Here is a 13,235-nt window from a genome sequence, read left to right on the forward strand (position 1 = left end):
AGTAGGGCATAATCCGGGGCTCGCACTGATGGCAGCATGGAGGAACGGGAGATAGCACAACAGAGCGTGCCTCTGTGGTTGGACACACAGCTTTGTTGATTATAAGAGGTCTATTCATGAAGCATTGAAAAGATTTGAGAAGTGAGCCTATGGAGAAGTTGCCCTTGGCATCCAATCAGCTGCTCCATACAATTGTATAGTATGCAAATTATTAATGTTACTGCAATGCTGATTGGTTGCCATGGGCAACTTCTCCACTGGCTCACTTCTCCACCCTTTTCACTGCTTCATGAATAGACCCCTAAAACTTTTATCAATGGGCGTATTTACTGTCTTTGCATCCAACATGAAGGACTTAACAATTATAATAATAGATTTATACTGTGCTTTTCTTCGGAACACAATTTACAGATATCATAAACATAGGGCCTAATTCATGTTTGTACGCAATTGCAATTTTCTAGTCTATGAAGCTGCTAATGTTAGCAAATGAAGCTGCTGCATAGAAATCAAAACAGACGCCCACTGGAGCCATCGCAAACTCATTCATAATTGCGTTAACTTTTGCAGCCTATATGCAAAAATGAGGAACATCGTGGCTAAGGGTAGACCTATGGCTACGCAGACAGGACACAGCAGAATCGATGCAGGTGCCATGTTTTTGCACATACAAGCTCGCAGTTGATGGCAGAAACACGCCCGAAAACGGCCATAACACCCCTGCGTTTTTCCAACACCTCTGTTAACACCTCCAAATGGTCACTTCCTATCAATCACTTCTCCATGAAATCCTCATTGCAAACGAGATCACAGTGGCAGCTTCATGCATTTTCAGTGCGATTGCAGCACATGCGCACTCTGGTGATAATCGCACTGTTGTGTGATAATCAGCCTTTGGGTACAAACATGAATTAGGCTCATAATACAGAGGTTCACATTTACAAATAATACAGAAACCATAAACATTACAGAGGTTTAGATCTGCAGGAAATATAGAAACTTAACACATGGTTGATGCAGCCATTTTGGATTATAAATTCCAATCATTATAGCACCCACAGTGGTTCCAGCCAGTCCACCATCACATCTAGTATCAACAGATGTGCCAGCCTATGGCAGGTACAGTTTCTCCATCTGAACATGGCCTCTGGAAGCAGCTTTCTATCTGAGAATGCATTCTCTAGCAGTGACACACCCACAACACTTCCATTTCATGCCCATTCGGTGGCCTTCTTTCACACTCACTTGAGTTCACCTCCCAGACACCGGCCAGAAACACCCATTGCTTCACCTTGTCATCTCTGTATGTATTAGCACTTATGTGTATACAGTCAGGAGAACACATGCGCTGTAGGGTTTTCAGAATGATTTGCATTTGCACAGTAGCAAATAATCACTAAACTACGCAAACATCGGCATTGCGTTCAGTAAGCGTCCACCTCTGACTCAGGCCCAATGTGTAAGCATTGCCTCAATAAGCATTACCTCAATTTATCAATCTGGTCAACAGTTACAGTCCCAGCCTGTTGGTCTTGCAGAATTTTCAGACCTAACAGTTGGCGCGCTGGGCCAAGATTTTCAGCTTGAACTTCTCACTTAGTAATGATGTCACATATAATATTTGACTTTCTTGGTCTGTACATTTTTCCAGCTAGACAATTTATGGTCAGTCTCTGATCACACAAAGTTTATTCCAGCAGAAGAGTATCCCACTTTATGTACCAACAATGAACACAATTTAAAAAAACTACTTTTTCCTCTGGAAACGCATCACTGTTGGAATGTTCAAGAGGTTCCATATAATGTAGCTTTTTTTCTACTAACTCCCCATTTAAGAATACAATATTAAAGTCTAATCGAAACAGCACTTAATCATTTAAAACAAATATGGCACTGGTTAGATGTAATGTACTGGACCTTACGACAGGTGAGAATTCCTCATAATTGATACCAGATTTCTGAGTGTATGCCTTAGCAACAAGCCAGATTTTGTAGCAAGCCAGAGACTTATCTGTGTGGAGTTTCTTGCAAAAAACCCACTTGTTTTGTATGGCTTAACAATTACTTGGTTTGTTGACAATGGTCCACGTGTCACTTTCATCCAATGCTGATAATTCTTTACCAATTTCAGATTTCCACTCCTTCCCAACACTGCTTGTTTTTGCTTTATGCATATTTTGAGGTTCACAAGATACAAGGTTTGCAAATTCCTCATAACATCTCCTGCAGGGTTTGCCCTTGTTATTCCTCAAGAATTGCTTCTCTGTATTTGCACATCCTAATAATGAACTAATAAGGCCCTCATTCCGAGTTGTTCGCTCGCAAGCTGCTTTTAGCAGCTTTACACACGCTAAGCCGCCGCCTACTGGGAGTGAATCTTAGCTTCTTAAAATTGCGAACGAAAGATTCGCAATATAGCGAAAAGACATCTCTGTGCAGTTTCTGAGTAGCTTGAGACTTACTCGGCATCTGCGATCAGTTCAGTGCTTGTCGTTCCTGGTTTGACGTCATAAGCACACCCAGCGTTCGCCCAGACACTCCTCCGTTTCTCCAGCCACTCCCGCGTTTTTCCCAGAAACGGTAGCGTTTTTTCACACACTCCCATAAAACGGCCAGTTTCCGCCCAGAAACACCCACTTCCTGTCAATCACATTACGATCACCAGAACGAAGAAAAAAACGTGAGTAAAAAACCTAACTGCATAGCAAATTTACTTTGCGCAGTCGCACTGCGGACATTGCGCATGCGCACTAAGCGGAAAATCGCTGCGATGCGAAAAATTTACCGAGCGAACAACTCGGAATGACCCCCTATAGTTGTATTTTCACTTTCACTCACATTTCTAGTGGCTGTTACATCTAGCATCACAAGCTTTTGTGGTGGTACAATGGGGGTCATTCCGAGTTGTTCACTCGTTATTTTTTTCTCGCAACGGAGCGATTAGTCGCTAATGCGCATGCGCAATGTCCGCTGTAAATTTGCTATGCAGTTAGGTATTTTACTCACGGCATTACAAGGTTTTTTTCTTCGTTCTGGTGATCGTAGTGTGATTGACAGGAAGTGGGTGTTTCTGGGCGGAAACTGGCCGTTTTATGGGTGTGTGCGAAAAAACGCTACCGTGTCTGGGAAAAACGCGAGAGTGGCTGGAGAAACGGAGGAGTGTCTGGGCGAACGCTGGGTGTGTTTGTGACGTCAAACCAGGAACGAAACTGACTGAACTGATCGCAGATGCCGAGTAAGTCTGGAGCTACTCAGAAACTGCTAAGAAGTGTCTATTCGCAATTCTGCTAATCTTTCGTTCGCAATTTTGATAAGCTAAGATTCACTCCCAGTAGGCGGCGGCTTAGCGTGTGCAAAGCTGCTAAAAGCTGCTTGCGAGCGAACAACTCGGAATGACCCCCAATATCCAGTGCATCTTTAGCATATATTGCCTAGTGAAACACTAGGGACAAATTCAGCGGTGGATGTAAAGTGCACCATCTGCGACTTTATGCAAATGCTGCTACAAACTCCTTCCCTTGTATATAACTGGGATGCAGTCAGTTTACCTCCAATCAAAATCCCGACGTTCAAAATCCCGACACCAATTGACCGATGGTCAAAATCCTGACAAGGTCAAAATCCCGACATGGACAAAATACCGACATTTAAAATACCGACAAGGTCAAAATACCGACATGTAAAATGCCGACAGGTCAAAATACCGACATGAGTTTTTCATGATTTTTTTAATTGAAACCGACTTGTTTATACTTTACCATCCCAGTGCACCTGGAGGGGGAATATAATAGTGTGCCCGAAGCATGGCGAGCGCAGCGAGCCATGCAAGGGGACGCGGTACACTTTATATGGTGTCCATGTTGACTTATGTCGATATGCACACAAAAAACAACAAGAAAATGTGTGTCGGTATTTTGACCTGTCGGCATTTTACATGTCGGTATTTTGACCTTGTCGGTATTTTAAATGTCGGTATTTTGACCTTGTCGGTATTTTGACCTTGTCGGGATTTTGAACGTCGGGATTTTGATTGGAGGTATTTCATACCGATCCACGAATGTGTGGCTAAATTTGCAAGGACTGAGATGCCCACTTTCTGCATCTGTACATGCACTAATACTGATTACTTAGATACCACCATCGGTCACACCATCAAATCTTGCACTCTCTCAGTCTGTGTATGGCCTCCTATGCCTGTGCCTGTGTGTCAATGCATACAGCCACTTTTAGTGACATGTCCGCAACACTCCCATAACATGGCTGTTAAATGGACTATGGGGGTAATTCAGACCTGATCGTAGATGCCCCCCCCCCCCCCTGCACAGGTACAAAAGCATTGCATGGTGGCGTGCTTTTGTACATGACAAGTAGCTCCCTGCCAGCGCAGCTTCTGCGCGTCGGCAGGGGGCTAACCGCCGTGTCCTGGGTCACAGTGGTTGTGTGTGGTGTAACGCAGCCGCAGAGCCCCCCCCCCCCCCCCCAACGGTCCAGACATACCTCCGTTGTCCGGACCGCGCCCCGCAAACGGCGGTCTAACACCATTGGCACGGGTGGTCTTCTGTTTGCCGGCGGTCGGGCTCCCGGCGCTCAGTATACCGGCGCCGGGAGCCCGACAGCCGGCATACCGACAATTATTTTCCCTCGTGGGGGTCCACGACCCCCATAGAGGGAGAATAAAATAGTGTGGCGCGCGTAGCGCGCCACCGTGCCCGTAGCGTGGCGAGCGCAGCGAGCCCGCAAGGGGCTCATTTGCGCTCGCCAAGCTGTCGGTAAGCCGGCGGTCGGGCTCCCGGCGCCGGGATGCTGGTCGCCGGGAGCCCGACCGCCGGCCAGCCGTAGTGAACCCCATTGGCACGCCCCCTCCCGCCCTGCGACCGCCTCTGCTGTCAATCAGGCAGAGGCGATCGCACCAGTGAGATGCTTTTGTATCTCACTGGCTGCACATGCGCAGTGCACCCGCCGTGCATGCGCACAGCGCATAGTAATTTAGACTGCGATCACTGCCGCTGCAGCGATGCAGTCTCAATTACCCCCTATGTTTGCATGCATTTCTGGTCACCACCAAGTCACTTACCAGGAATGCCCATCACTTTTTTCAAAACACTTCTGATACCATGCATCTCTATGGCAGCAACCCCTTTGTGTGTACACTCTGTGTAACACATGGGCCATACAGTAGGAGTTTTTTTACTTTTTGCGTTAGTGCAGTTGCAACTATGTTAACATCTGCATTGCATGTTGCTCTGAATCAGGCCCTTCGGTCTCTTGCTATGATACATTTTGACACAATATTGTTTGCTCTCAGAACAGTATCCTATATTGTAGAGAGGGGGCCTGGACTTGCACACCCTAGCTTCGTATAATGGGATGTGCTACCTTGCTACTACTTAGTACTACACTATAGGAACAAGGGTGCATGTGCACCATACACCATTAAAATTATAACAACCATAATATTTGAGGTTCTTGGCATATATTGGCCAGTATATGAGCCTGCCCACCTACTTACCCTAGTATCCTAGCCTGATGCATGGGACTGACTTCAGGGCTTGCGTCCTTTCTCTCTGGGAGTGTGGGTGTGTGTATATGTATGCCTTACACCTGACAACTAGCGATGACACTATGCTTTCTCTTTGACAAGGCTTACTCAGGTGTTTTAGCTTTCATGGCCACGATTGGCACATGATCCATAAGATAAGTGCAGTGAGGAACGCCTTTACTAAGAATCTTTTAGTCAGACCCTCATCACTTAGCAGTGTAAGTGCCCCTTCCACATGTGTCCTATTTGCACTCTCACTGACACCATTTTGTTCAGGAGTGTAAGCTACAGTCGACTGATGCTGTAGTACATGTTTCTTATTGTCATATTATTTGCCATTGACAGACCTTAGAACTTTCAGTCTGATGTCATTTTGGGTCTCCACCATGTTTTGTACAATTTTAACAATTACTTCACTCCTATTTTTAATGAGTACACGTGTGTCATTTGTGTAGCGTAGTCAGTGCCACATAATATTTGTAACCATTATACTGTACAACTCCACCTCCATCTGCCCACACATTTCTATGTGCACTAATGCTAGTGGTTTTCAGTTCTGGATGTTGATTTTTGGAAATTGACACAGTGCTTGTTATTCCATGATACAACTCTCACACTCTGGCCTTTCAGAGTTGTTTACACATACCTCTCAACTTCTGTTCATCAGAAGGAAGGACACCTGCGCGCACGAAGCGCACGCCCGCCCGATAAGGGGGCATGACCTATGGGAAAAGGTGTGTGGCTTCGCGGAGGGCCGGCAATCATGAGCCACGCCCCCATTTTCATCACTGAGGGGGCATGCCCAGCACTCTGTGAGCTGCTGGCATCCCCCCTCTCCTCTTGTCTCCACTAAATAGATGCTGTGCGCATGCGCACAGCGTCTATTCACCGCTGCTCTGCTAAGCAGAGCAGCGAGTGCAGGAGCCTCCCAACTGCCCCCCACCACGGGACGCTGCGGCCCATGGGTGGGACAGTCCCAAAAAAATGGGACTGTCCCGCGAAAATCGGGACAGTTGGGAGGTATGGTTTACAGGCATTCCTATCACCATACAATCTAACAGTTTTTGGACATTGTCACTTCCCAGATGACTTAGGGGCTATATCTGAGTCTCACTCTGCTGACACCATGTAAGCGTTTTTTGCTGAAGTCGCATAGTGACTCTTTGCTTATGCTACTGTCAGCCCCTCCCTGGTGTGTATCAGTGCATATTAATGTACAAGGACTGGGAAGCCCACTATGAGCATCATAAGACAGAAGCCTTGGCGAGGCTCAGCAGCTAGACGTCTTTGCAAACACGTGTGACCAATTCTCTGAAATTCTATTACCAGATAGGCTCAGGCCTGGTTACAGGTAAATTTTTAGTGTGCTGGGGGGATACCGGGGGGGAAGGGGGGAATCACCCCCCCCCCCCTCTGTTTTCTGTTTGTCTTTGACTCCTCCCCCTTTCTAGCACTCTATATATAATTATCTCCAGGAATGATAGAGCAACTGCCACTGTTTGTCTGCTTGTGTGAGAAAGGCATTGAATGGGAGCAGTATTTGGAAGGCATGCTGTTCCTTGTAGTGCTAATGGGAGATCCTGGGGGTGGCTCTCGGGTAAGGCAGCTCTCTGTCTGGATGTGTTTTACTATGAGCCTTTATCATGAGGCCTTACTGTATCTTTGGTTCCACTTTGGTTCGCCTGCATTGTTTGGGAGGTGTTTTTTAACACTTGGTAATTGGATTGAGCAGGTGTATCTTATTCACATTGATTGTGTAGCTTTATAAGGACTTATGTTTGAGTATTATGCTGTAGCTGACCCCATGATGAAGGTGTGACAACCGAAACGGGCCGTTGGGATGGCTGTTTGATCTATTGACTCTTTTCAGTGAATATTGATGAGTACAAAGCAATTTTTTTCAAAAGGCCTGATAATGCTGCTAACATATTAAATGTTTTCATTTTTGCTACTTGGTGGTGTGCTGGTCTCCTTGTGTCTGACCCTTTTGGGTAAACATCAGGAATTAATGTATTATTAAGAATTGACACGGCACCCCTGGAACTTGATTAAGTGTGTGCGCTTCATTTCTGGACTCTATTTTTACCATATGGCTTGGTTTTATGAATTGCACCACAAGATTTAGTTTAGTGTTTAGTTATATTTTGTTTTGTTTTTATATATTACACCACCTTTTCCCTTTACCAGCTGCTATGGATACAGATTTTGGCGACCTCACCGGCACTAAGCGATTCTTGGAAAAAGATATATCCAAGATACTCTTTAAAGACACAGAACAACTGGCTTTTGATGCGGATAGCCCAAATGAAATTTACTATGATCTACTAAAATTAAATAAGCGTCTTGTGGAATTAGAACTTCATGGTTTGACGCTTTCGCAATATCATAAAGATAAATTAATTCCGCGTGGCTTCCGCATCAAAAACCAACCAACTATTGGTCGTAATAATAAAGAATTTTGCCGACAGTGGTGCCTTATCTTAAACCAATGCAGCTTTGATTTAATGATACTAGTCATACAACAAGTGAACACAGAAATGGATAGTCTTAAATTGGATATTAGTTCTTGTGAGGAAAGTGGATCTGATATATTGAGAAAGGACAGTAATACTGAATGGTTCACCAAACTGAATGATAATATATCTAAGTTCAAAAATGAACTTATTGCCTTTAAAAAAATTAAATATAGAAAAGTCAAAGATGACTACAAAGATTCCCGAGTCTACTATTGGCTCTTGAATCAAAGTACCAGAAGGGTTTGGAGAGGTGGACAACCGAACAGATATAGACGTAATCAGACTTTTACTGACATAGAGTCACATACATCACAAAGTGACTCAGATCAGTCTACTTCATCTAAAAAGTCTTTTTTAAAGGAGCAGACATCCACACGCAACAAAAACCAAATAGAACGAGACCTTGTAGACGAGGGGGGGCCAAACATAAGAAGGGGCCCAGACAGATTACCAAAAACACTGAAGAAATAGTTGTCTTTAATCTTTCAGACTATGTTCTTAGTGGGCCTGAACAGGCAGTGTTATCTAAGGGATTATCTTTTGTACAGACTTTCCAACAATCGGATTTCCAATGGGAGACCGAATTATACAGATTTCATAGACAACTCAGATTGAAAGATTTTTTTTCCAAACAAGGCAATACAACAAATATCACCAGACACTTACCCTTTTCAACAAAAAGCACATTTGACCCACCGAGTAATAACTCTGCTATAGAAACTTTTATACGTCTAGTAAAAAGGGATACAATACCTAAGATTAGGAGTAAGAAAAAACACTTTCAAAATCTACATACTGATGAAATTAAGGCAATACAGTCCTTAAAGAACAATCAACAAATTGTAATACGCCCCACTGATAAAGGCGGAGGTATTGTTGTTCTTAATAAAGATGATTACATTAGGGAGGTGGACAGACAATTGTCTATTCAATCATGTTATAAAAAATTGTCTTTTAATCCCACTGGTCTTTACAAAAGGGAAATTGACTCTATTATTGAGCTTGGTTTTTCCAATGGGTGGATAGATGAACACACTAGAAACTTTATGACACAAGATTTTCCCAAAATCCCCCTTTTATACATCTTACCAAAGATACACAAGTCCCTCTGTTCCCCGCCTGGCAGACCTATAATCTCGGCACGAGGTTCGCTGTGTCAAACTCTTTCACAGTTTTGTGATTATTTTTTACAACCCGTGGTACTAGAAAATCCTTATCATCTTAAAGACACTACTGATTTTTTGTTGAAATTGAAACAGTTTGGGGTTCCTTCAGAGAACTGCCTTTTGGTCTCTCTAGATATAACCAGCTTGTATACAAGTATTACTCATACTGAAGGCATTAATGCGGTACGCCGAGTAGTGATGACCAGTTCTAACTATAAGGGTCCACCTGTTGATTATTTGATTTTGCTTATGGAGATTATTTTACATAAAAATTATTTTTTGTTTAATAATGCATTTTATTTACAACTTCAAGGAACCGCTATGGGTTCAAACATGGCACCTTCATACGCCAATATATTTATGTATGATTTTGAAACTACGCATATTGTGTCAGATCCACTTTTTTCCAAATTTATTAGTTGTTATTTTCGTTGTATAGATGATTTGTTTTTTGTTTGGTCAGGGACAGCAGTAGATTTAGAAATTTTTGTGGAGCAATTGAATCACAAAGTTGACAACATTTCCTTCACGTGCAGGAGCAGTGCTGTTAGTATTGAATTTCTGGATGTTTTAGTATCTATAGACAACAATACTTTCCACACGAAACTTTTTAAGAAACCCACGGACAAAAACACACTGCTTTTTGCAGACAGTTTTCATCCACGGCCCTTGAAAAAAGGACTTCCATACTCACAACTTGTGAGAGTTGTTAGAACTACGTCTGATCCTTCCAAACTACCAACAGCCTTGCAAAAAATGGGCGATAACTTTATCCAGCGGGGTTATAGTAAAGATGAAGTTGCAGAAGCAATTGATCGATGTCTGTTACTGAAGCAAGAAGATCTGCTGGTCACACAACGTGACGATGTCACTTCTACAAGGTTAGTTTTTCCTACAACATACTGCATTACTTCTGGTTTAATTAGGAAGACCATTACTAAACATTGGCACATATTGCAAGCAGACCCGACCCTTGGACCAAGTTGCAAGAACCTACCTCTCTTCAGCTATAAGAGAAGCCGCAACCTAAAGGAACGCCTTACCTTTTCTGACATTAGTCCTGGTATACACACTAATTCGCATTGGCTTTCCCTGCAAAAAGGAGCCTACAAGTGTACGGGCTGTGCCAACTGCAGATTTATGTTATTAGGAAAAACTTTTAAACATCCGACTACCAACAGTAACTATACTTTGAGACATCAATTGACGTGTGAATCACGTTATGTGATATATATTATCCTTTGTCCATGCAACAAACTTTACGTGGGTAAAACTATCCGCATGCTAAAAGAACGTATATCCATGCATAGGAGTTCAATCAAGAAGGCCTTCAATGTTTTAGATTCTAGCACACCACCAGTAGCCAGACATTTTGTTACTTGTGGCCATACAATGTCAGATTTCAGATGTATGCCAATAGACCACATCCCCCCACTACGTAGGGGAGGAGATAGACATTGTATACTTCTACAACGTGAATATGAATGGATATATAAACTCAACTCTATTGCTCCCATTGGTCTTAATGAAGAACTAATCATGACCCCATTTATTTGAGTTTTTTTTGCTGCTACTATTAACATCAAATAGATACATTATGTTATTTTCTAGATAACTTTTTCTCATTTTTTAGGATTATTTATGACAGTGTCACTAACACTATCTATCAATACTTTTGCAAATGTATATTTGTTGATATTATGCCTTTGCGTCAACATTTTCAAACACAAGTTTATTACTATTATTATTTTTCATGAATTTATAGCTTGGGCTAGTGCTTGCCAACAATTATGATTCTTGTGTGTGAAGGTGTTGACGCTCAGGCCATACTATTATTTTTTCTCATGATTAATGTATAGTCATTGAATTTGTATTGTTTGTATTTTTTGTTTTGTATGATTTATTTTGATTTGGTTTTGTACCCTCTTAAAAACATGAGACGAGCCTTGTGTTTTTGAACCTGGATACAGTGACATTGCCAGGGGCGGATCCAGAAGAAAATGATAGGGGGGGCACGATGGAAGGGGCAAGTACATTTGCGTGCGGCTTCGGTGCATGTGAGGTGGCGCTTCTTATACAATGCCCACAGTTGTAGCGCTCATTATGCAATGTCCACTGTACTGGTAGTGCCCCTTATATAGACCCCATAGTAGTGGTGCTCCTTATGCAATGCCCGTATTGCCCCCAGTAGTAATGTTGCCTGTAGTAATGCCCCCAGTCATTATGCCCCCAGTGGTAATGCCCCTGCAGTTATCACCCCAGTAGTTTACCCCCCCTTTAGTTTAGCCTCCCAGTGGTAATGCCCCCACTAGTTTAGCCACCAGTAGTAATGCCCCCCTGTAGTTTGCCCCATTGTAGTTTAGCCCCTGTAGTTATGCCCCCCTTATAGTTTAGCCTCCAGTAGTAATGCCCCCAGTAGTTTGGCCCCTGTAGTTATCCCCCAGTAGTTTGGCCCCTGTAGTTATGCCCCCAGTAGTTTGGCCCCCCTGTAGTTTAGCCCCCAAGTAGTAATGCCCCTGTAGTTAAGCCGCCAGTAGTAATGCCCTCCTGTAGTATGCCCCCAGTAGTTAGCACCTTTGTAGTTGGCCCCCAGTAATAATGTCCCCCAGTAGTTTGCCCCCAGTAGATGCCCCACAGTAATGATGTCCTCCAGTAGTAATGCCCCCTAGGACTTTGCCCCAATAGATGACCCCCCAGTAGTAATGCCCCCAGTAGCTGCCCCCCAGTAATAATGCCCCCAGTAGCTGCCCCCAATAGATGATGCCCCCAGTAGATACCCCCCAGTAATAATGCCCCCAGTAGATAGCGCCCAGTAAAAATGTCCCCCAGTAGCTGCCCCCAATAGATGACCCCCCAGTAGTAATGCCCCCAGTAGATGCCCCCAGTATTAATGCCCACAGTAGATAGCCCCCAGTAAAAATGTCCCTCATTAGGTGCCCCCAATAATAATGCCCCCAGTAGGTGCCTCCCAGTAATAATGCCCCCAGTAGATGGCCCCCAGTGAAAATGTCCCCCAGTAGCTGCCTCCAATAGATGACCCCCCAGTACTGATGCCCCCAGTAGATGCCCCCAGATATAATGCCCCCAGTAGTAATGCCCCCCCAGTAGTAATGCCCCTTGTTGATGCCCCCCCAGTAGTAATGCCCCCGCTACATTAAGAAAAAAAACATACTTACTGAGCCCCGTTCCCGCGCCGCTGCAGTCCTCCTCCTCCCTGGGCGTCCGCTCCTCAGTAAGCACTATGAGAGAGACGTCATGACTGACGTCTCTCCCATAGCGCACGCTGCACAGTGACAGCGCCGGAAGCCGGAGCTCAGTACTGAGCTCCTGCCTCCGGCTGCCGCTGTGCAGGGAGACGGGCGCCTGCTGGTAACACAATCTCAGCGGGCGCCCGTCATCTCCCTGCACGGGGGGGATGGGACACACGGAGGCCGCAAATGACAGGGGGGGCACGGGCCCGAGTGCCCCCCCCTGGATCCGCCACTGGACATTGCCCAGGATCTGAGGCTGGTTCACAGCCTGGCGGATGTTGACTGTCGTGACTACGCAACGTCACTTCCGGCATAGCGGCACCATCGTTAGTGCCTTGAAAATCTGTCTCGGCGCTCGAGTTCCGCTTTTGGCGGATGTTGACAATCGCGGCTGCGTGACGTCACTTCCGGCACGGCGGAACCAGTGATAGTGGTGTTGGGAACTTTGTCCTGTATCTTTGGTTCCACTTTGGTTCGCCTGCATTGTTTGGGAGGTGTTTTTTTAACACTTGGTAATTGGATTGAGCAGGTGTATCTTATTCACATTGATTGTGTAGCTTTATAAGGACTTATGTTTGAGTATTATGCTGTAGCTGACACCATGATGAAGGTGTGACAACCGAAACGGGCCGTTGGGATGGCTGTTTGATCTATTGACTCTTTTCAGTGAATATTGATGAGTACAAAGCAATTTGTTTCAAAAGGCCTGATAATGCTGCTTACATATTAAATGTTTTCATTTTTGCTACTTGGTGGTGTGCTG

The sequence above is a fragment of the Pseudophryne corroboree genome, chromosome 8 (assembly GCF_028390025.1).
Source record: "Pseudophryne corroboree isolate aPseCor3 chromosome 8, aPseCor3.hap2, whole genome shotgun sequence".
In the NCBI taxonomy this organism is placed as follows: domain Eukaryota; kingdom Metazoa; phylum Chordata; class Amphibia; order Anura; family Myobatrachidae; genus Pseudophryne; species Pseudophryne corroboree.